Here is a 22853-nt window from a genome sequence, read left to right on the forward strand (position 1 = left end):
TACATTTATCAAGTAAAAAACCGTTAAAACCATTTAAAACCTTTAATAACGATATTACGAATAATAGTTGGAACCCTAATCCACAATTCTAAATAAAAACATAATCCAATAGGTCTGGTCCCGAGAGTTAAGCTACACCGAGTTACCACTGACCACGCTTATTCCATATCCAGAGTCCCGAGAGCTGTGCTACACCGAGTTACTCTATTTGGTCCCGAGATCTATGCTCACACCGAGTTACCACATTTCCATAAATACCTTACCCAGATCATTACCGGTGCGCACGCAGTTCTAATAATGCCCATTAGGTAGCATGTTCCAACTAAGAGTCATAATATAAAATCAGTTCGCAATATATGTACAATATATATATATATATATATATATATATATATATATATATATATATATATATATATATTTAATATTAAAATAACAATTTACTTAATAAAGCGGTAAATAGTAAGTACAAACTCACTGCTTGCTAGTCCACGTGATAACCGGCAAGCTACTAATCCTGGTTTGCCTCTGAAGCACGAACAGTAGTCGGGTCTAGACAAATAAAATATTTATTAAAAACAGACCCTAACTCTAGAGAGTACTAGACATCACATAGAACTTGCACAGATAACACGTCGAAATAAAACAAACTAGAACAACACAAAAATACCCAATAGGTAAATATGCCCAATTAATACAAGTCTATTGAGTTCTTGTTTTAAAATCAAATTTATAAATACTATTTAATAACTTTAAGTAATAAATAATTTCCAAATAGTGGGTTAGCCGAGTTACCAATAACTACCAAGCTAACCTCACTTGTCGGGTGACCCAAGTCTAACCCGACTCAAACGTTTATCAAATATAAACCCGAGTTTATATTTATAAAAATAATTTCATAAAATAATAAATCATTAAAACAGAACTCAATAACTTAAATTGCAAGTAACCCGAGTTACAATCAAAAATTAACTATTTTAAGTTCATAAAGTTCAGGGACTAAACTGTACTTTAGCCAATTTACGGACGAAACTGTATTTTAGCCAATTTGATATTCGAAATCAAATAAATTACTTTTGTTTATAATTAAAAAAAATATAAAGTGACTAATCAAAAACTTACTTTAAATAAGTTTTAAAAACGTTCAAGGGCTAAATTGTAATTTAGCCAATTTCGTGCCAAATTGATATTCGAATTTAATATAATTACCCGAGTAATTATATTAACTTAAATTATAAAAATATCGTTTACAAAATATCAATTGTAAATTATAATGAAATTCAAGTTATTATCAAATAAATATAACTTGAGGGACTTATTAAATTCAAACAAAATAAGATGGTGATTAGAGTGGCCATAAAGCCATCTCCTACAATTCAAACACATTAACCCCGCCATGCCTACATTCACCATCTTCTTCGTATAAGCAATTGCAGAGACAAAGAAACATGAATTTTGTAACTTCCAAACAACCATAATCAAAGTACCAAGAACAACAATCCAAACGAACATGGCAGTAATTTCAATTCCTTTGCAATTAACATGGCAGAATTTCAAAAGAAACGATAACACCACCATACCAAAACCGAGAGATAATCACAAACTGTTAACGTCCTAATAATCAAAAGACTAATATCATGAAATCACAAATCATAGTCCAAGAAGATGAGGACATACGGCAGCAACATTTAAACAAGAAACAGAACTTTAATAGTGTGTAAAACGATGAAACAGTGGTGATTGAAACGAGATCGATAGCGTTTCGTTCAACGAAAATAAGATGGGGAATCATAGATACGTGAGTCTAGAAACTCTCAGTCGAAACAAAATTGATTTCGATCTAGTAACGGGCAAGAACAAATCAATTAACCGAATGTTGTTCGAAAGCTTAAACTGAAAGTAATTACAACGGTAAACGGCGATGGCTCAAACGAAGAAAATAACGTAAAGTTTCCAATTTCAAAACTTTAGGGTCGTAGATGTTCGATTCTATAATCACTGGGATCGAACAGTTCTGATTGCGATAAAGAAACGAAAGAGAACGATCAGAATTTCAGAATATCATTCATAAGCAAAAACTGAAATTCAAGAACAAAACATACCGAAAACTTCAGGGAACTTCAAGAGGAATTTAGAGCAATGATTTTCAGAGGATAATCAAAGTTGATGACGGCTAGGGTACGCTTGAAGTATGGAGAATGATTAGGGTAGAGTATTAAAAGGCTTCGGAAATAGAAATAACGAAGCCCGAAAGTACCCCCTCCGCAAGCCTAAAGCTGGTCTCAAACGAGACCAACAAAGGGCCTTGGTTCTCGTTCGAGAACTGAGTTCTCGAACGAGAACAAAGGTTTTCATCACAGGTCTCGTTCGAGACCTGTGTTGGATCAAAAGGGGAATTGGCCCTTGGCCGAAGGAAGTGATTCATTTTCTTGGGCCCAAAAATAATTAACCCAACCTCAAACCAAACACGAACTGAGCTACCAAAACTTAAATTAATATCGAAACACCACCGGAAGCTCGTCGAAAACACTTAAGAATATACGGGGTATTACATATTGTTGTTATAAGTATGATAGGACTTTTAGGTCGGTTCGAAAGGCTTACGTGTTAGCTTCCAATTTATGATTGGAGGGTTGTTTGATTGGGTAAATTTGTTATGCTCCACATGTGTGTTTACACTTAAAATTTTAAAATAAATTTTGTCGTTTACAGATTTGAATTATGTCCAAAAAGTTTTGTTATATCAATATAAATATTGTTTTTGTAAACGATGGGATTCTTATTTGCAAGATTTGATGCATTATGAAACTGGAGATTTTTTTCCAACAGGTTATTTATTTTCGGTTTGGAAATGAAATGAAATTTAAGAAGTTAATATCTTTTATTAAGAGGTGGATTATACTAATATATAATGTTTGTGTTTTGATAATTTTATTATCCTATAAATGAGACTTTGAGCATAACCAATGACCCGAGTACTAGTGAATTTGATCTAGGTGATCTCTTGAATATAAGGTTATAGTTACATTTGGTGAGTTGATTTTGAGAATTTGAGCTCGGTTCGAATTTATAAATTAGCTGATTTGAGAATCGTGATTGGTGAGTTTTGACAACAAAGTTGGTTGGTCGATACTGTTAATTGAGGGTTTAATTTTAAAACTTTGAATATCGCTTTATTCAGATATTGAACCTTTTGTGTGTGAATTAAAGATTAAGTCTATGAAATATAGTTAGAGTGTAATGGTAACTTCGGGCTGTATACTTTCTTATGGTATGAGTGGAAGAATATTTTCGAATGAGTCGATTTGTATGTATCTTAGAGATTTTGTTATCATTAGTTAAAGTGATACATCATTTGGAATGTCAGTATGTGCGTACGTGTTTATGGATTCGTTAAGGTTGATGGTCTTGTCGAGCTTAGTCCTTGTCGTGTGTACAACTCGATTCTCTTGATGTTTAAGTTGGCTGATATATAATTGGCAAGTACTTTATCTAGTTGATTATGGACTAGATCATTCGTTTAATGTAACAAGTTATTTATATGCTTTGATATGAGATGATACATGTAGAGATGCTAAGTAGGTGGAGAGGGTTGCATGATATTATTAATGGGGATTCAAGGTTTCCATTTGAAGAGTTAGATTTTGGTATCATAAGAATTGCGATTTGAGTTTCGGGCTTGTCCTTGCACCTCGTTAAGGTTGTTATGATAGCTTTTGGAACTCGAGCGACTTTTGGTAACCTCCCTTGTGAAATGTTTAATGTTTATAGTTGAATAATCTTGGAAGTTTATATTTTGTTAAATCAAGTAATAATTTGGAGAACTTAACTATCAAGTTTAAATTTTGCGCCTGCGTAGTGTGAATACTTGAGTTGTTGTTTTATGAAAGGGGTGATTTGAGTTATCATTCGAGTTACAACTTGTCGAGTTCTGGTTACGCAAGTGCGTATAGTGATTAGTGGAGGTATTCCTATGGTTTCAATTATTATTATTTTTCAGTTATAGTTGGAGAGTATACTTAGGGGATGGAGTCCATTATGTGGAATCATTATCTTTCATTCTTGGTTACATTGGGTATAGCGTTGCTTCGTATATTCGATGCTATGTTAGTACATTGGATTTAGCGTTGCTTCGTATATTCGATGCTATGTTAGTACATTGGGTATATCTTATGTGATTTACTTTGGTACGTTTATATGTGGTTGTGCTTAGTTTTGTTGTTTTAAATTCAAGGACGAATTTTATATAAGTTGGGGAGATTGTAATATTTCCGTGTTTTTCCGTCATGGTTTCTTCGTGTTTCAAACTTGGTTTCAGATCGTTTATGGTGAAATTAGCAAGTGTGACATTTACTTTGGGGTCTGAGTTGTATCTTGTATGTGTCTGATGTTTCGTCTGAGTTTTCAATGGCGATCTGATTTGTATCCGGATAATAATCGATGATGTGTTCGTGTGCCTTCCGAATCTGATATGCTTTATTAAAACGTCCATATCTCCCAATTGCACCGTCGGATCGGGCCCCCGTTCAGATATGTTGTTCCTAAGAGAAATTGTTAAAACCTGTGCGGTGGAGATCAGATTTTGACGAGGCGCGATGGAGAGAGCATTGGGTCCAACGCGCCTCGCAACGCGCCTCGGGCACACTTCTTATTCTTTTGCTGAGAAAGGTGCGATGGGTCCAACGTGCCTCGCAACGCGCCTCCCATCGCGCCCCTCTGTTTGAATTACTGTTTTGGCCTATAAATAGACCCCTTATCTGATTTCAAACGCTCTTTTTCACTTTTTACAAACCCTAGCCGAACCCTAATCATAAAAACACTCTGAATTGGATCTCTTATCTTCCATCTCTTCAATCGTGTGGCTTTGGTAAGTAAATTCTTACACTTTTCCTTTATGAAATCATAGTTCCATCATTCATATCGATTCCTTACTTGATAATCGTTGATATCCAGAAACTTGGGTATTATAGATATCACCTCTAATCTGATCTCACTTGTTCTTCAATTCGTTCCATTGTCTCACATCGGGTATGTACTATTCTTGTGCCATATCGTATTTATCGCGTTCTAGATTCGTTGGTGTGTTGTTATTATGATTTACCTACTGTTTTCATTATGTTAAATCTGAGTTGTATGTTAGGTTGATTCTAGTATGTGTTATGATTGAAGTACATTCTAGAGTTACGTAGTAGATTGATAGAATTGAATGCTAGGTCTTTGGGTTGATCTTGTCATGATTAATTACTGTTTTCGAGTGATGTTATATTGCTGGAAATCCATACTTAGAGTTGTTGTAGGTTAATGAATTCAACTTGATGCTGTTTGGCTTGTTTGATAGATTTAAGGTTTGTTGTTGGATTCGTAATGCATGTAATCAAATTGTTTCGACTTGATTGTTGTTCAAAACATAAGTGGCTGCCCATAAGTGAATCTAAGGTGTTTTCGAAGTGTATAACATGTTTGCAATGCTTAAGAATCGTTGGTTTCACCATATGACAGTTATGCTTAAAAATGGCGAAGTTGCGCCATGTAAAGGGTTGACATGAATTGTCTATTTCAGATCTGAATTAATTGATGTAAATGCATATTAGGATTCTTTTAAAACTCAATATTGTGATCTTGACACCTTGGTGTCTACTTTGGGTGGTATGGCCAATTGTGGCTAGTTTTGAGTTGGTTATATAAGTGGATCTTTGTTGTTAAGCTAGGTTGAATTCCGTACTTTCAAATGAATTTTGCTTTGGTTTAAAGGTTTCGGTTAGAACCGAATACTGCTTTGGTTTCTACTTTGGGTCGGGTTAGACTTGGGTCACCGACATGTGAGGTTAGCGTGTTTTGAGTTTACTCGACTAACCCACTACTTTGGGATTTTCATTTGAACTCAAGAATGGAACTAAATTATTCAAGTCTTTTAAATCTTATTTTAAAAGGGGAACTCAGCTAGGCTTAGCTTGTTGTTCGATTTCAGTATGTTGAATGCTATGCTGTGGCAATTATTGTGATGTGTACTTTGGTTGTGTTTGAGATACTATTCCTATGTGGTGTCTATCTTAGAGTTAGGGGTTGATGTGATTTTAACTTATACATTGTTTTAGACCTGTCGAATGCTCGTCCTTCGGAGTCTACGCAAGGTTAGCTGTTTGCCAAGATTATCACGTGGATAAGCAAGCAGTGAGTCTGTAGTGTTATTTACCGCTTTATTAGGTACCGCAAATTATTTTAGTATTACAACTGTTTGCGAACTGTTTTAAGGATTATGGATCTGAATTGAAACGAGCTACTCGATAGGCTTGTATCGAGACTGCGTGCACCGGTAAATACTTTGGGATTGGCTGACCAATGTCTGGCCTACTTTGGGATTCGATGAGGATTTATTCCCATCTACTTTGGATTATACTTTGGGATTCGATGAGGATTTATTCCCATCTATTTTGGATTATACTTAGGGATATATATATACTTTGGGATTTCATTTCAATACTGTATTCCATAATCAAGTATATAAGTATATTAGTATAAAAAGATTTGGTTTTAAGGGTTTTAAACTTAATAAATGTAAATAGCATTATAAACTCATCTCAGTATATCTGACCCCGTTGTTTTCCGAATTTTTCCAGAGTTATAATTTGCGAGAGTTGGTCGATCTCCGATTATTTTTATTCTCGGAGGTTTTTATGCTGTTTAAACTAGTCAACTGTTTTAAACTCTTAGACCGCCGTAGAGCTAGTTTATTTGTTATGGATATCTTATGTTAGTGTTCGGATTGGTCAGATTGTTTTGTTAATAACTTTGGCATGTTATACTTTGGTTTATATCGTTATATATAAGGCATGATGTTGAGTCTCGGGTTTTAGCCGAGCATTTCAGATATTTAAGTTATTATTTAAGTTTTTATATAAACTGCTAGACTTAAGTTGGAGTCTCAGTTGCCCCCGAGCATTGGTTTTCTTGCAGGTTTATTTGTATTTAAGGTTATCCGCGAGGCTTGCTATGGGTTTTGGTACGACCATAACCATACCCTAGCGCCGGTCGCGATCCATGAAATTGGGTCGTGACAGTTACTTACGTTAGGATTTGTTTCATAACGTTTAAACGTTTGGCTTAAATTGCTAAAAAGGTGAAACGTTTGGATTTGTTTCGTAACGTTTTAAACGTTTGGTTTAAATTGCTAAAAAGGTGAAACATTTGGGTTAGTTTCGTAACGTTTTAGACGTTTGGCTTAAATTGCTAAAAAGGTGAAACATTTGGATTTGTTGCGTAACATTTTAAACGTTTGAATTTGTTTCTTAACAGTTTAAACGTTTGGCTTAAATCGCAAAAAGGTGAAACGTTAGGATTTGTTTCGTAACGTTTTAAACGTTTTGATTTGTTTCGTAACGTTTTAAACGTATGGCTTAAATAACTAAAATGTGAAACATTTGGATTTGTTTCGTAACGTTTTAAACATTTGTCTTAAATCGCAAAAAGGGCTAAACGTTTGGATTTATTTTGCGACGTTATAAACGTTTGGATTTGTTTAGAAACATTTTAAACGTTTAGATATGTTTAGTAACGTTTTATACGTTTGGATTTTTATCTTAACGATTTAAAAGTTTAGATTTGTTTCGTAAAGTTTTAAACGTTTGGCTTAAATAGCTCAAAAGGGAAACGTTTGAATTTGTTTTGTAACGTTTTAAACGTTTGGCTTAAACCGCTAAAAAGGTTAAACGTTTATATTTCTTCATAACATTTTTAATTTTTTCCTTAAACAGCTGAAAAGGTGAAACGTTTGGATTTGTTTCTTAACGTTATAAACGTTAGGATTTGTTTTGTACTGTTTTAAACGTTCGGCTTAAATTGGTAGAGAGCTGAAACGTTTGGATATGTTTCGTAATGTTTTAAACATTTGGCTTAAATAGCAAAAAAGGTGAAACATTTGAATTTGTTTCGTAACGTTTTAAACATTTGGATTTGTTTCACAACGTTTTAAACGTTTGGATTTCTTTAGTAGCGTTTTAAACGTTTGCATTTGTTTAACAACGTTTTAAACGTTCGGATTTATTCGTAATGTTTTAAAGTTTGGATTTGTTTCGTAACGTTTTAAACGTTTGGCTTAAATCTATAAAAAGATGAAACGTTAGGATTAGTTTCATAACGTTTGGATTAAATTCGCTGAAAAGGAGAAACGTTTGGATTTGTTTCGTAATGTTTTAATCGTTCGGCTTAAATAGCTAAAAACGTGAAATGTTTTGTCACGACCCAATTTCATGAATCGTGACCGGTGCTAGGGTATATCTCAACGGGGTCAGATATACTAAGATGAGTTCACAATACTATTTACATTTATTAAGTTTAAAACCCTTAAATCAAAACCTTTTATACTAATATATTATGTGATTATGGAATACAATATTCAAATGATTCCAGTGTGAGTATGACATAGCATACCGAAAAAATAAACCCAAAGTGGACGGGAACAAATCCTCGTCAAAATACCAACGTAAGCAAGACTATAGTCTCCCGATCACAGAGTATATACCGGTGCACACAGTCTCGATACGAGCCTATCGAGTAGCTCGTTTCAATCCAGATCCATAATCGTTAAAACAGTTCAAAACATTTATAATAATAAAATATGATGCGTTACTTAATAAGGCGGTAAATAGCACTACAAACTCACTGCTTGCTTATCCACTTGAATCCTGGCAAACAGCTAACCCTGCGTAGACTCCGAAGCACGAGTAGTCGACGGGTCTAAAATAATATATAAGTTAAAATCCATTCAACCCCTAACTCTAAGAATACTAGACACCACATAGGACTAGCACAAAACCAAGTCAAGCACAAACATAGCCAGAACAGAATAGTCAATTAATTACATAAAGACCCGAGCCAAAACACGAACCACATCGAGTAACACAATACCCAAATGGTAAACAAGTCAAGTCTATTGAGTTCCCGCTTTAAAATCCATTCCGAAAGATATTACTTAAATAATAATTAAATAATAACTTTAATCCATTTTCTCAAATATTGGGTTAGCCGAGTTACCAATAACTACTAAGCTACCTCACATGTCAGGTGACCCAAGTCTAACCCGACCCAAAATATTTTATCAAAAATATAAATAGAGTTTAGCTTAAATCGCTAAAAAGGGGAAACGTTAGGATATGTTTCATAACGTTTTAAACGTTTGCTTTAATTTGCTTAAAAAGTGAAACGTTAGGATTTGTTTCGTAACGCTTTAAACTTTTGGCTTAAATAGCTAGAAAGGTGAAACGTTTGGATTTGTTTCGTAACGTTTTAAATGTTAGGATTTGTTTTGTAATGTTTTAAATGTTTGGCATAAATTGCTAAAAGGTGAAACGTTTGGATTTGTTTCAAAATGATTTAAATGTTTGGCTGAAATATCTAAAAAGATGAGACATTTGGAATTGTTTCGTAACGTTTTAAATGTTTGGCTTAATCGCTGAAAAGGTGAAATATTTGGATTTGTTTAACAATGTTTTAAACGTTTGGATTTGTTTCACAATGTTTTAAACGTTTGGATTTGTTTAGTAACGTTTTAAACGTTTGCATTTGTTTAGTAACGTTTTAAACGTTTGGATTTGTTTCGTAACATTTTAAACATTTGTATTTGTTTCGTAACGTTTTAAACGTGTGGCTTAAATCACTAAAAAGGTGAAACGTTAGGATTAGTTTCGTAATGATTTAAATGTTTGGCTTAAATTCGCTTTAAAGGTGAAACATTTGGATTTGTTTCTTAATATTTTGAACGTTTGGCTTAAATAGCTTATAAGGTAAAACGTTTGGATTTGTTTCATAACGTTTCAAACGTTTGGCTTAAACCTCTCAAAAGGGGAAACGTTTGGATTTGTTTTGTAGCATTTTAAACGTTTGGCTTAGATAGCTAAAAAGGTGAAATGTTAGGATTTGTTTCATAACGTTTTAAACGTTTGGCTTATATCGCCAAAAAGGGGAAACGTTTGGATTTGTTGCGTAACGTTTTAAACGTTTAGATTTGTGTTTTAAAATTTTAAATGTTTAACTTAAATTGCTAAAAAAGTGAAATGTTAGGATTTGTTTCGTAACTTTTTAAACGTTTGGCTCAAATAGCTAAAAAGATGAAACTTTAGGATTTGTTTCGAAACGTTTTAAACATTAAGATTTGTTTCGTAACGTTACAAACGTTTGGCTTAAATTGCCAAAAAGTTGAAACGTTTGGATTTGTTTCATAACGTTTTAAGAGTTTAGCTTAAATAGCTAAAAAGGTGAAATATATGGATTTGTTTCATAACGTTTTAAACGTTTGGCTTAAATCGCTTAAAAGGTGAACCATTTGGATTTGTTTTGCAACGTTTGGATTTGTTTAGCAACGTTTTAAATATTTGTATTTGCTTAGTAACATTTTAAACGTTTGAATTTGTTTCGTAATGTTTTAAACGTCTGGATTTGTTTCGTAATGTTTTAAACATTTGGCTTAAATCCCCTAAAAAGGGGAATCGTTAGGATTAGTTTCGTAATGTTTTAAACGTTTGGCTTAAATTCGCTAAATAAGTGAAATGTTAGGATTTGTTTCTTAACTTTTTAAACGTTTGGCTTAAATAGATAAAAAGGTGAAAAGTTTGGGTTTGTTTTGTAACGTTTTAAACCTTTGGCTTAAACCAGTAAAAAGGTGAAACGTTTGAATTTTTTTGTAACATTTTAAACATTTGGCTTAAACCGCTAAAAAGGTGAAACGTTTGGATTTGTTTCGTAACGTTTTAAACGTTGGGAATTTTATTAACGTTTTAAACGTCTGGATTTGTTTCGCAACATTTAAAACATTTGGCTTAAATCGCCAAAAAGGGAAAACGTTAGGATTTGTTTTGTAACGTTTTAAATGTTTGGCTTAAATCGTTAAAAAGGTGAAACGATAGGATTTGTTTCGTTACGTTTTAAACGTTTGGCTTAAATAGCTAAAAAGGTAAAACATTAGGAATTGTTTCGTAACATTTTAAACGTTTGGCTTAAATCTCTAATAAGATGAAATGTTAGGATTTGTTTCTTCACGATTTAAACATTTCGCTTTAACCGCTAAATAGGTTAAATGTTAGGATTTATTTTGTAATGTTTTAATCGTTTAGATTTGTTTCGTAACATTATAAATATTTGGCTTAAATAGATAAAAAGGTGAAATGTTTGGATAGCTAAAAAAGTGAAACATTTGGATTTGTTCGTAACTTTTAAAATTTTGGCTTAAATAGCTAAAAAGGTGAAACGTTTAGAATCGTTTCGTAATGTTTTAAACATTAGGATTTGTTTCTTAACATTTTAACCGTTTTTCTTAAATATCTAAAAAGGAGAAACATTTTGATTTGTTTCATAACGGTTTAAACGTTTGGCTTAAATCGCTAAAAAGGTGCAACATTTAGATTTGTTGCTTAACGTTTTAAACGTTTGGATTTGTTTCATCACATTTTAAATGTTTGGCTTAAATAGCAAAAATGTGAAACATTTGGATTTATTGTGTAACGTATTAAACGTTTGGACTTGTTTCATAACCACTACTATACAACAACGATTTTGCGACGGACTTTTCCGTCGCTATGTACCATTATTCCGTAGCAAGATGCCGTTTGCGACGGAAAACGTCCGTCGCCAAATGCCTGGTCGCTAACAAAATAGCGACTAAGGTGTCGCAAAAATTGCGACGGACGGTCCGTCGCCATTCCCCAAATTCCGTCGCCAATTGCGTCTCCCCAAATATGAAAAAGGAGACGAATTGGCGACAGATTAATCTATTTGGCGACGGAACAATTCCGTCGCCATATATATTGAATTTGTGATGGCATAATATCCATCGCCTATAAAATATTTGCGACGGTTATTTCCGTTGCAAATTTACCTTGTTTGGCGACTTATGAATGACAATTTGCGACGAAATTTCCGTCGCAAATCTGTCAAAATTTGGACATACTTTTTTCTGATTTTCGTCTGTTTCCCTGTTTTATTTCTGATAATTATAACATGTAAAATCTATTATTTCCAATTCACACTAAAACTCAATTTCCGAAAAGAACGCTGTCATATAAAAACATGTTATAGTTTACATATCGTAACAAAATGTATAAAGCAAGAAAATACAAAATGTATACAGTGACAAAATACAAAATGTTAGAAATACAAACATGACACTACAAAGTCAGAGTGTCGTCATCGTTTGAAGGACCTGGGGGTGGGGGTGGGCGATACTGTGGAGAAAGAGTCCGCATCATCTTCGCCCTCTCAGCCTGAATAATCTCGGCCATCCTCTCATTGGCGCTCGCCTGCTGGGCACGGAGAGCCTCCACCTCGGTGCTCTTTAATCGGATCTAACTTTTCTCTTGAGTTTCAATGGTTGCTATCAAGCGAGCTTGCTTTTGCTTTTGAGTTCTTAACTACTCTGAATCTCTATCACTTTCACCGAAACCGACGTAGTCCATCCTGGATCCCGGCCTGCACACGCCGCTCGATCTCCTCGTCAGATCGCTGAGAATGTGTGGACCTGGTCCTCGCCCTACTAGGCGTCGTTGTATCCACGTACGCACTAGTCGCTGAACACAACCCGTAGACACGTCGCTTCTTGTTGACGCCCTCGATATCCAGAAACAGTTGGGTCTCGTCGACTTCCGGCGTGCTAGAAGAACCACAATATCTGGTCGTCGGCTGTGATGCAGCAGCAAGTCTCTGAGCAATTGCATCCTACAGAAATATTGAAAAACATATCAGGTAACGGCTAAAAACGCAAAATATATGAAATGTAAGTATAATTCCTAACAAAATTTCGGCAGGATTTCCTCTATAATTTGATCAACACCAATTTTTCAAGGATACCATGCAAACATATACATTTCATATACAACACACCGGTTGTTAACACACCTAATCTAGCATTTACAATTTAAATTGAAACACATAGTAAAATAACTAATAAAATTATATAAGTTCATGTCTTACACTCATGTCCTGAGCCCTCTTGTCTACCATGACACCCTTATCAGCTTTTGTGGAGTGGATCCAAGTATATAGCTCCGTTGCGGTCGGCTTGTGGTCGAGCTCTTCAGCCTAAAAGAGAAATAAGCAATTTGTTAGTTCATTAGAAAAAAAAGATAGTTGGAGTTATCTAAATAAATAGAATTCTAGAAACAAACCAAAACATCCATATGTCGGATGGCAGAACGGGATCCCCCTGTATGGCGTACTGGTCCGGAACCGGCTCCTGCAGGCTCGCTCATCCGATAAGCGCGAGCTATATCGGACTTCTTCTTCTTGTCCTTTGACACCCAGAAGGCCTTCCAGGAATCCAAGATCTCTTGGCCGACTGAGGTATGCTTTTTGTCCTTCTCTCTCATCCTGTGAATGACGTCCTTGTATCGGTTAGCAGCATGCGTCATGAATACACTTTTGATGACGTCCTCGCTGTAAGCCGCCGCATCCCACCAGTATCCCTTCTGCAAAACATAAACACCAAGTTTGAGTTAGTAATTCTGCGTTACTCTACTTTCAAACTTTAAAATTAATAATTTATTACCATAAATTCGTCCCAATAGAAATTTGTCTGCTCTATAGTCAAAAATCGCCAGGCTCGCCCATTCTCGAACCACCACCTTATGAAGATCTACCGCACAGACCGGGAGACTGGTCCAGAGTTAAAATTTTGGCTTAAATCGCAAAAAGGTGAAACGTTTTGATTTGTTTCGTAACGTTTTAAACGTTTGGATTTGTTTCGTAATGTTTTAAACGTTTGGCTTAAATAGCTAAAAAGGTGAGACATTTGGATTTGTTTCGAAACGTTTTAAATATTTGCCTTAAATTGCTAAAAAGGTTAAATGTTTGGATGTGTTTCGCAACATTTTAAATGTTTTGATTTGTTTCGTAACGTTTTAAACGTTTGAATTTGTTTCGTAACGTTTTGAACGTTTGGCTTAAATCGCTAAAAAGGTAAAATATTAGGATTAGTTTCATAACGTTTTAAACGTTTGCTTAAATTAACTAAAAATTGAAACGTTAGGATTTATTTCGTAACATTTTATACGTTTGTCTTAAATAGCTAAAAAGGTAAAATGTTTGGATTTGTTTCGTGATGTTTTAAACATTTGGCTTAAACCGCTAAAAAGGTGAAACGTTTGGATTTGTTTCGTAACTTTTTAAACGTTTGGATTTGTTTTGTGACGTTCTAAACGTTTGACTTATATCGGAAAAAAGTGAAACTCTAGAATTTCTTTCGTGATGTTTTAATCTTTTGGATTTGTTTCGTAACGTTTTAAACATTTGGCTCAAATAGCTAAAAAGGTGAAATATTTTGATTTGTTTTGTAACGTTTTAATCATTTGGCTTAAATTGCTAAAAAGGTGAAACGTTAAGATTTGTTTCACAACGTTTTATACGTTTTGATTTGTTTAGTAACGTTTTAAATGTTTGGATTTGTTTAATAACATTTTAAACGTTTGGATTTGTGTAGTAACGTTTTCAATGTTTGGATTTTGATTTGTTTCGTAACGTTTTCAATGTTTGGATTTTGATTTGTTTCGTAACATTTTAAACGTTTCGATTAAATCGCTAAAAAGGTGAAACATTTTGATTAGTTTTGTAATATTTTAAACGTTTGGCTTAAATTCTCTAAAAAATTGAAACATTAGGATTTTTTTGTAACGTATTAAACGTTTGGTTTAAATAGCTTAAAAGATGAAATGTTTGGATTCTTTTTGTAAGTTAAACGTTTGTCTTAAACCGCTAAAAAGGTGAAACGTTTGGATTTGTTTCGTAAGATTTTAAACGTTTGAATTTTTATTTCGTAACGTTTTAAACATTTGGATTTTCTGGAACGTTTTAAATATTAGGTTTTGTTTCGTAACGTTTTAAACGTTGGCTTAAATCGCTAAAAAGGTGAAACGTTAGGATTTGTTTCGTAACGTTTTAAACGTTTGACTTAAATTGCTAAAAAGGTGAATCGTTAGGATTTTTTTCGTACCCTTTTAAACGTTTTGATTTGTTTCGTAATATTTTTAACGTTTGGATTTGTTTTGTAATGTTTTAAACGTTTGGCTTAAATAGCTAAAAGGTGAAACATTAAGATTTATTTCGTAACGTTTTAACGTTTGGCTTAAATCGCTAACGTTTTAAACATTTGGCTTAAATCGCTAAGAAGGGGAAACATTTTGGATTTATTCCGTAATGATTTAAATGTTAGGATTTGTTTCGTAACGTTTTAAACGTTTGGATTTGTTTCGTAACGTTTTAAACGCTTGGATTTGTTTCGTAACGTTTTAAACGTTTGGATTTGTTTTGTAACATTTTAAACATTTGGATTAAATCGCTAAAAAGGTGAAACGTTAGGAATGTTTTTGAAACGTTTTAAAAGTTTCGCTTAAATCCCTAAAAAGGTTAAATATTAGGATTTGTTTTATAACGCTTAAAATGTTTTGCTTAAATCACTAAAAAGGTGAAACGTTAGGATTTTTTTGTAACGTTTTAAACGTTTAGATTTGTTTCGTAACGTTTTAATCGTTTGGCTTAAATGGCTAAAAAGGGGAAACGTTTGGATTTGTTTCATATCGTTTTATACGTTTGCCTTAAATAGCTAAGAAGGTGAAACGTTAGGATTTGTTTAGTAAAGTTTTAAACATTTAGATTTTTTCGTAACGTTTTGAACTTTTGGCTTAAATAGCTAAAAAATGAAACGTTAGGATTTGTTTCGTAACGTTTTAAGTGTTTGGCTTAAATCACTAAAAAGGTGAAACATTAACATTTGTTTCATGACGTTTTAAATGTTTGGCTTAAATCTCTAAAAAGGTGAATTTTTTTGGATTTGTTTCGTAACGTTTTAAATGTTATGATATGTTTTATAACGTTTTAAACATTCTTATTTGTTTCGTAACATTTTAATCGTTTGGCTTAAATAGATAAAAAGGTGAAATGTTAGGATTTGTTTCGTAACGTTTTAAACGTTTGGATTTGTTTCGTAACGTTATAAACATTCGGCTTAAATCATTAAGAAGGTGAAACATTAGGAATTGTTTCCTAACATTTTAAACATTTGGCTTAAATCGCTAAAACCGTGAAACATTAGGATTTGTTTACTAACGTTTTAAACGTTTGTTTAAATCACTAACAAAGTGAAATGTTAGGATTTGTTTTGTAATGTTTGAAACGTTTAGATTTGTTTCGTAACGTTTTAAACGTTTGGCTTAAATAGCTAAAGAGGTGAAACCTTAGGATTTATTTTATAACGTTTTAAACGTTTGGTCAGATATACTAAGATGAGTTCATACGACTATTTGTATTTATCAAGTGGAAAACCTTTAAAACCCTTTTAATACATTTAATATGAACATTATATTTAATAGTTGGAACCCTAATTTACAATACTAATATAACCATAATCCATTAGGCCTGGTCCCGAGAGCTGAGCTACACCGATTACCGACCACTCTTAATTCATAACCAGAGTCGCGAGAGCTGAGCTACACCGAGTTACTCTATTGGGTCCCGAGAGCTAGGCTACCACCGAGTTACCCCTACATATCACCTACCTTATCTAGATCAATACCGGAGCGCACGCAGTCCTAATGATGCCCATTAGTTAGCGTGTTCCAACTAAAAGCCATAATGGAAAAATAGTTCAAAATATACATACAGTATATATTTATATATTAAAATAACAATTTACTTAAGAAAGTGGTAAATAGTAAGTACAAACTCACTATTTGCAAATCCACGTGAAAACCTGACAAGCAACTAAACCTGATCCGACTCTGAAGCACGAGCAGTCGACGGGTCAAAGAAAATATAAATAATAATTAATATCATCCCCTAACTCTAGAGAGTACTGGACACCACATACGACTAACACAGATATCAATCAAGCCAAAGTACAAACCATCATAACGCCATTATACATATAGTCAAAATGCCAAAGCATAAACCAATGTGGAGTAATCATACTTACTCGGACTGTCACTAAAGTCATACAACCAGTTAAGTCAAATTGAGTTTCCACTTTGAAAACATGACCCGAAAATCCATTTCAGATAACTTAGTTAAATCCATAAACAAAGTGTAACACCAACATGGTGAGTCAGCCAAGTTACAACAATTACAAGGCATCTTCTCACAAATCAGGCGACCCAAGTCTAACCCGAACCAAAAACCAACCAGAGTAAAACCAGAGTTTAATATTTAGAACATCTTTTAATAAACTATGAAATCCATTTTGAAAATAAGGAACTCGATAAGAACTCAATAACCAAAATATCATAATGCTCATAAAGTTCTCGACAAAGGTCCTCAATGGAAAAACATCCTCAAACGGCCAACATAAAATATACAATCACCTTAGCATTCCCTAAACATGCCCAAACAAGAATAACAATAATTTATAAATCATGCTCACATGCTAACAACAATCTAACATTAACCAACAATGTTAAACAACCCAACTAACTTGTTTAAACAATCAAAACATTACATGGCAACAAATTCAACATTTAGCCAAAATCGGCAAAACAAGCCAACCTCAATACAACCATGCCATGACACTTTAATGAATCCAATTCATCTCAGAAGCTTAAACCAATTACATTTTAAGTTTCAAAACCTTTAACCAAAACATACAATTGATCATGATTATCAAGTCAAATAACAAACAATTGATATGCTCAAACCAAACTAATCAAACTCTGTCAATTTAATTTTTAATCACCAAACACATGTTAATTCAATTATTTACAGCCCTATAACAAAATCAAACTAAAACAATTTATAGCAATCTAATTCTTTAAACAATAACATCATGGCAATGAAATTATGGACAGCCCTAGCATTCCACTTTTATGAAATCCATACAACGCATGAACGAATCGAATTCAAGAGAGCATAAACGACTACAACAAATGCACAACAAGTATTGACAATGAAATTGATACACTAATAAGAAAACCAAATAAAAACAACCCATATAATTATATGCCACAACAACTAACATTTAAAATTGAATTGTAACAACAACCATCACACCGACGATTCGAATTAAAAGGGTAAAGGAAGGATTAATTACCTTAGCAATCCAAAAAAGCAAAGAAAACTTAGAAAAATAGTGGAATAATGGCTACAACAATGAAAAACCAAAGGACCAATGAATACCCAAACAATTCGATTACATAAACCATGAATTGAATAATGGAATGGATGTTAGAACACTTACCAAGTGTCTTGAGGCATCAAAATGTGATTGGGAATCGTTTATAAATGTTTAAAAATCAGTATAGGGTTTGTGGGAACGAGTGGGGGCTGATTTGGTCGAGAAACAAAGTTTTTATAAGCAAACCCGTAATGAACCGGTTTTACGGCCGGTTCTGCCCAGCAGAACCGGTTATAGAACCGGTTGACTCACTGCCAATGCAGAAATCAGAGTGGACCGGACCTACGGCCAGTTCTACTCAGCAGGTCCGCTTATAGGTCCAGTTGACCCGAAAAGGGGTCAAAACGACGATCCGAACGTTCAAATGAAAGATAATCCTCTTAGGTACAACATATCCCAAGGGCAGCCCGATCCGACGGTTAAATTGAGAGATATGGACGTTTTACTAGAGCATGGCAGATTTGGAAAACATGCAAATATTGTTTTGATAACAATCCGGAAATAAATCAATTAAACATCAAATACTTAAAGGTTCAAGGGGTACACATAAGTCATTCAACATGACACAACCAAGGTACCACATATGCTAATTCGCACATGAATCAATCCGAAAACAAGTCGAAAGCACAATGAGAACATGTCAAAGTGAAAACACAACCAAAGTCCATCACAAACCAAACTTTAAACGGACAACCAACCACCAAAACAAGTTATAAAAATACGGTTTATTACATTCTCCCCAACTTAAAAACAAAATCGCCCTCGATTTTAACACAAAAACAACCGACGTAAAACATAACATAAAACTACATAGCAAGCCATACAAAACGTACATAACCAACGTAAGAACACATAATCATGATACCCAAAGGAATTAAGGAAAGCAAAATAACAAATTTGCATAACAAACTTTGTCTCTCAAAAACATTCCTCAACCAAGTAACCAACTGAAACTGTAATCATAGGAATTCTGTTATTCATCAACCTATGCACTTGCGTAACCACAAACTTAGCAGGTTGCTCCTCGAATGATAACTCAAAACCACCACTCATATAAATCAACAAACTCAAATGGTCACAACATACAGATATGCATAAATTTCTATTCTATCAACTTGGTGCTCCAACAATCACTCGATCAACACAATGTGAATAATCAACAATTATTCAACTGAGAGTCACAATTACTCTATACCGAAGTGGCTTCCAGAACCATCTTGAAACTCATCTATTATAAAATCCTCAATGTCAATTACAAGATTAAGCGCTAAGCTCAACTATAATTCTATAATTCAAAAATCTTTTGCCTCAGACAAAACAATAACACTGCAAACTTATCTGATAAAATCTATCGTTCTAAAACACTTACTTACTTCCACTTTTAGCTTCTCTACATCAAAATTATCGATAACAAAACCCAATAAACTTCTGGTAATATTTTGGTTCCAAAATCAACATTATTATAATCATTTAATCCGAACGATTTAGTACCAACTCGATAATACAATTAACTTGTGAATCATAAAACACAAAAACTCTTATCGCAATTCAAAGAAAAGCGAACCTCTCTTATGATAACAAAAATTTCTATATCAGTGATAAACAATATCCAACAAAATTATTCTCCCAATCACTCAGAAATATAACGCCATGACTACACTGAACATTGACTGCATCAGACAACTTAAAAATTTTGTCTCTTACAACAAGTGTTCAACCATGCTCAAAACGATATACAAGCATTACAATAATACAATTAATTAACAAAATCGATCAACCAATCATGGTTGTCGAAACCTATTAACCGCGATTCCCGATTCTGAATCAACTATCTCATATAACCAAATCGAACTCAAATTCTCAAAATTATTCAATCAATTTACTATAATCTCGTATACAACGAAAGATCAATACGACCAGTTTACTACGACCGGATTGTAAGCTATGCTCAAAACCAACCCCTATGGTTATAAAATATTTTAATACAAGATATTTTATATACAAAATTGTCCACCCTGTTTAAAAGAATCTATGTCTTACACCTCCTTTTTCATTCAAAATCGAAATACCTTTACCGTTGAAAAACCATCGGTTTTGCAAACCCCTTGAAAATTTTCAAAATATTCACATTTTAAATCCGAAGTTTCCTCTTACTTTCCAATACATTTGTAAATATATAAAACAGTTCAACTGACAAAATTTATGTTCTCTTTAATTCAAACTTGTCAAAATACTTTTTAAATAGTTTATACTTTTCTCGTAAAAGTCAAACTGTGGCAAGATTCCCCGTATTCAATATGAATATTAATGTTTCAAGCATCCAAAATTTAAGTCGCTTTTAAATTTTCTCAAACAAAAACACTATTTGAAGAATCGTTCAACCGAAAAATTTATTATTCCTTTTGAATCAAATTTGACAAAAAATATCTTCCTTTCCTCAGAAGGGTAAATTTAACAATGCAAATCTCTTGTTTGTGAAACACCTTTATATCATTACACTAAAATACTTGGACTATTTAAATTTTGAAAAGATAAGGTCTCTTTTAAAAATACAGTGTATACATACACATGAGCATAACCAATATCCTTAATCTATAAATCCTTAAATCACAAATCGGAAATCATCATGAACACTTCCCAATATGAATCTAACCATAAACCGCACTTAGCATTACTATATCTCGAGCGCAATCTCAAAATCACTCTTACTCATAACCACAAAATTCTGATTCTACAGACCAATCACTCACAACGTAAACGTCCAATAATCATCACCATCATCACAAAGTATTTGTCTAGCTACCTTTCGGTAACCATCAACTTTATAAATAAATATATCACAAAGTGACTCGCGAGTTGGTTTCAAAACATCTTTCTCAAAACACTTTATCGATAAAATCTATTTTACATAATTGTTCGCCAGGGTGATGACATCTCTCATCCCCAAGGAGTTGCATCCAACCCTAATCATTTCTATGCACGTGATGCATGTAATATTATGCATGTATCAATTATTAATTTATCTTTTATTTAGTCAACATACTCAGTGTTCAATGCAATCATATCCGTGACATTCAAAATGCATGTTCATGATATGTCTGGGCATAATTACGTGTTGAAAATATTTCAAATATTTTAACAATTCAACCTTTGAAATCAAATTCTCGATAAAATATTTTCTAGTTGTTACACTCTTTGAGATGTGCACTCGATAACCTCAAAATATTTCTCAAATTCCTTGCTTGCAACCTAGCAACACTCGATGCTATATGACAACTTATCCTAATAACTTCATTACAACTCTACCATATAAGATATCCTAATAACCTCAATTTCTACTGAGCTTATTCCCAAAGAAATAACACATCAATACTTTCCTACAAAACTTACCGCCAGCTCCCGCATCGCATCATCAGACTTGATGGAAACACCAGTGTATTAATACACCGATCTATCTTCTCGGTTCAGAGTTTCCAATATCCGTTCTAGCACAATCAGAAATCATCAACCAATCCTAGGGAATATTTCCCCCATCTTCCTCGATATCAAAATCCAAAGATTTTGATCCACGAAACATACATCAAGGTAATCCAACCTTGATCAAGTGAATAAATCATCTCACGTGCTACTCGGCACTAAGAGACAAAACAAGCAATCAACGTAATCCAACCAAACTTGCGAGATTTTTAACGCAATTAAACCAAAAAAATTTATATGATTTTCACAACTATAAACCACGTAAGCTTACCATTAAACAAATTAACCCAAACATATTTTATAGATGAAATCAGGACATGCTACAACCAGCTTGAATTTTCTTAACGTATCATTCTGTAACATTTAATCTCTCAAGAAAACGCTTCAAAATTTATTTTGAAATCTTAAAGCCAAATACGAAAATTTCCAAAACTTTAGTTGAGCCCCACAGTTAAAACAAAATCACTATCTGTAAAAGTCTCTTCTATTTATCAATTTCTTTAAAACAGATACCCAAGTCCAAACCATAAAATCATCGAGCTAGCCGAGTCAATACAACTACCAAGCTCAACTCCTAAATTTAGGTGACCCAAATCGAACCCAAAACAATCATTTATAAATCGTATTTGAAATATTTTTTAAATCTGAAAAATATTTTAATAAAATTTTCATCCCTGAAAAATAAGGAGCTCAATGTAACCCAACCGCTAAACAGTAATTTAAAAACTCAAATGAGAAATCTTTGATTTCAAACAGCCATTCCGTAAATCTCAGCAATTTAAAATGCTGACATACTACAACATTAAATTCTTAAAACAATGACCCATCTCATAAAAAAATATCACTTTGAAATCATCGTTTGTTAACACCAAACCAAACATAATATTTCAAAATAAAAAAATTTATTTTTTACTGGTACTTTAACAAAAAAATCAACCTTTTTAAGAATTAAAAATCAAACTTCTCTTATGATTCTGTGTCGAAACACAAAACGAATAAAAATAATTTCCTCCACGGGAGCCTTAAACAATATGGGGTCGAATAAAGTACGACAACAAAACATGATAAAAGATTTTACAGTTAAAATTATTTATACTGGAAATAAGGTCAAAGTCTAACGAAATATCATTTTTTTTAATAAACCATGTTCTCGGCTCAAGCCAATTCTACTCACCAAATAATTCAGCGTCATTAGAACCATTAAAGGCATAAAAGCCAAAGTTTTACAAACAATATC

The sequence above is a fragment of the Mercurialis annua genome, linkage group LG1-X (genome assembly GCF_937616625.2).
Source record: "Mercurialis annua linkage group LG1-X, ddMerAnnu1.2, whole genome shotgun sequence".
Lineage (NCBI taxonomy): Eukaryota > Viridiplantae > Streptophyta > Magnoliopsida > Malpighiales > Euphorbiaceae > Mercurialis > Mercurialis annua.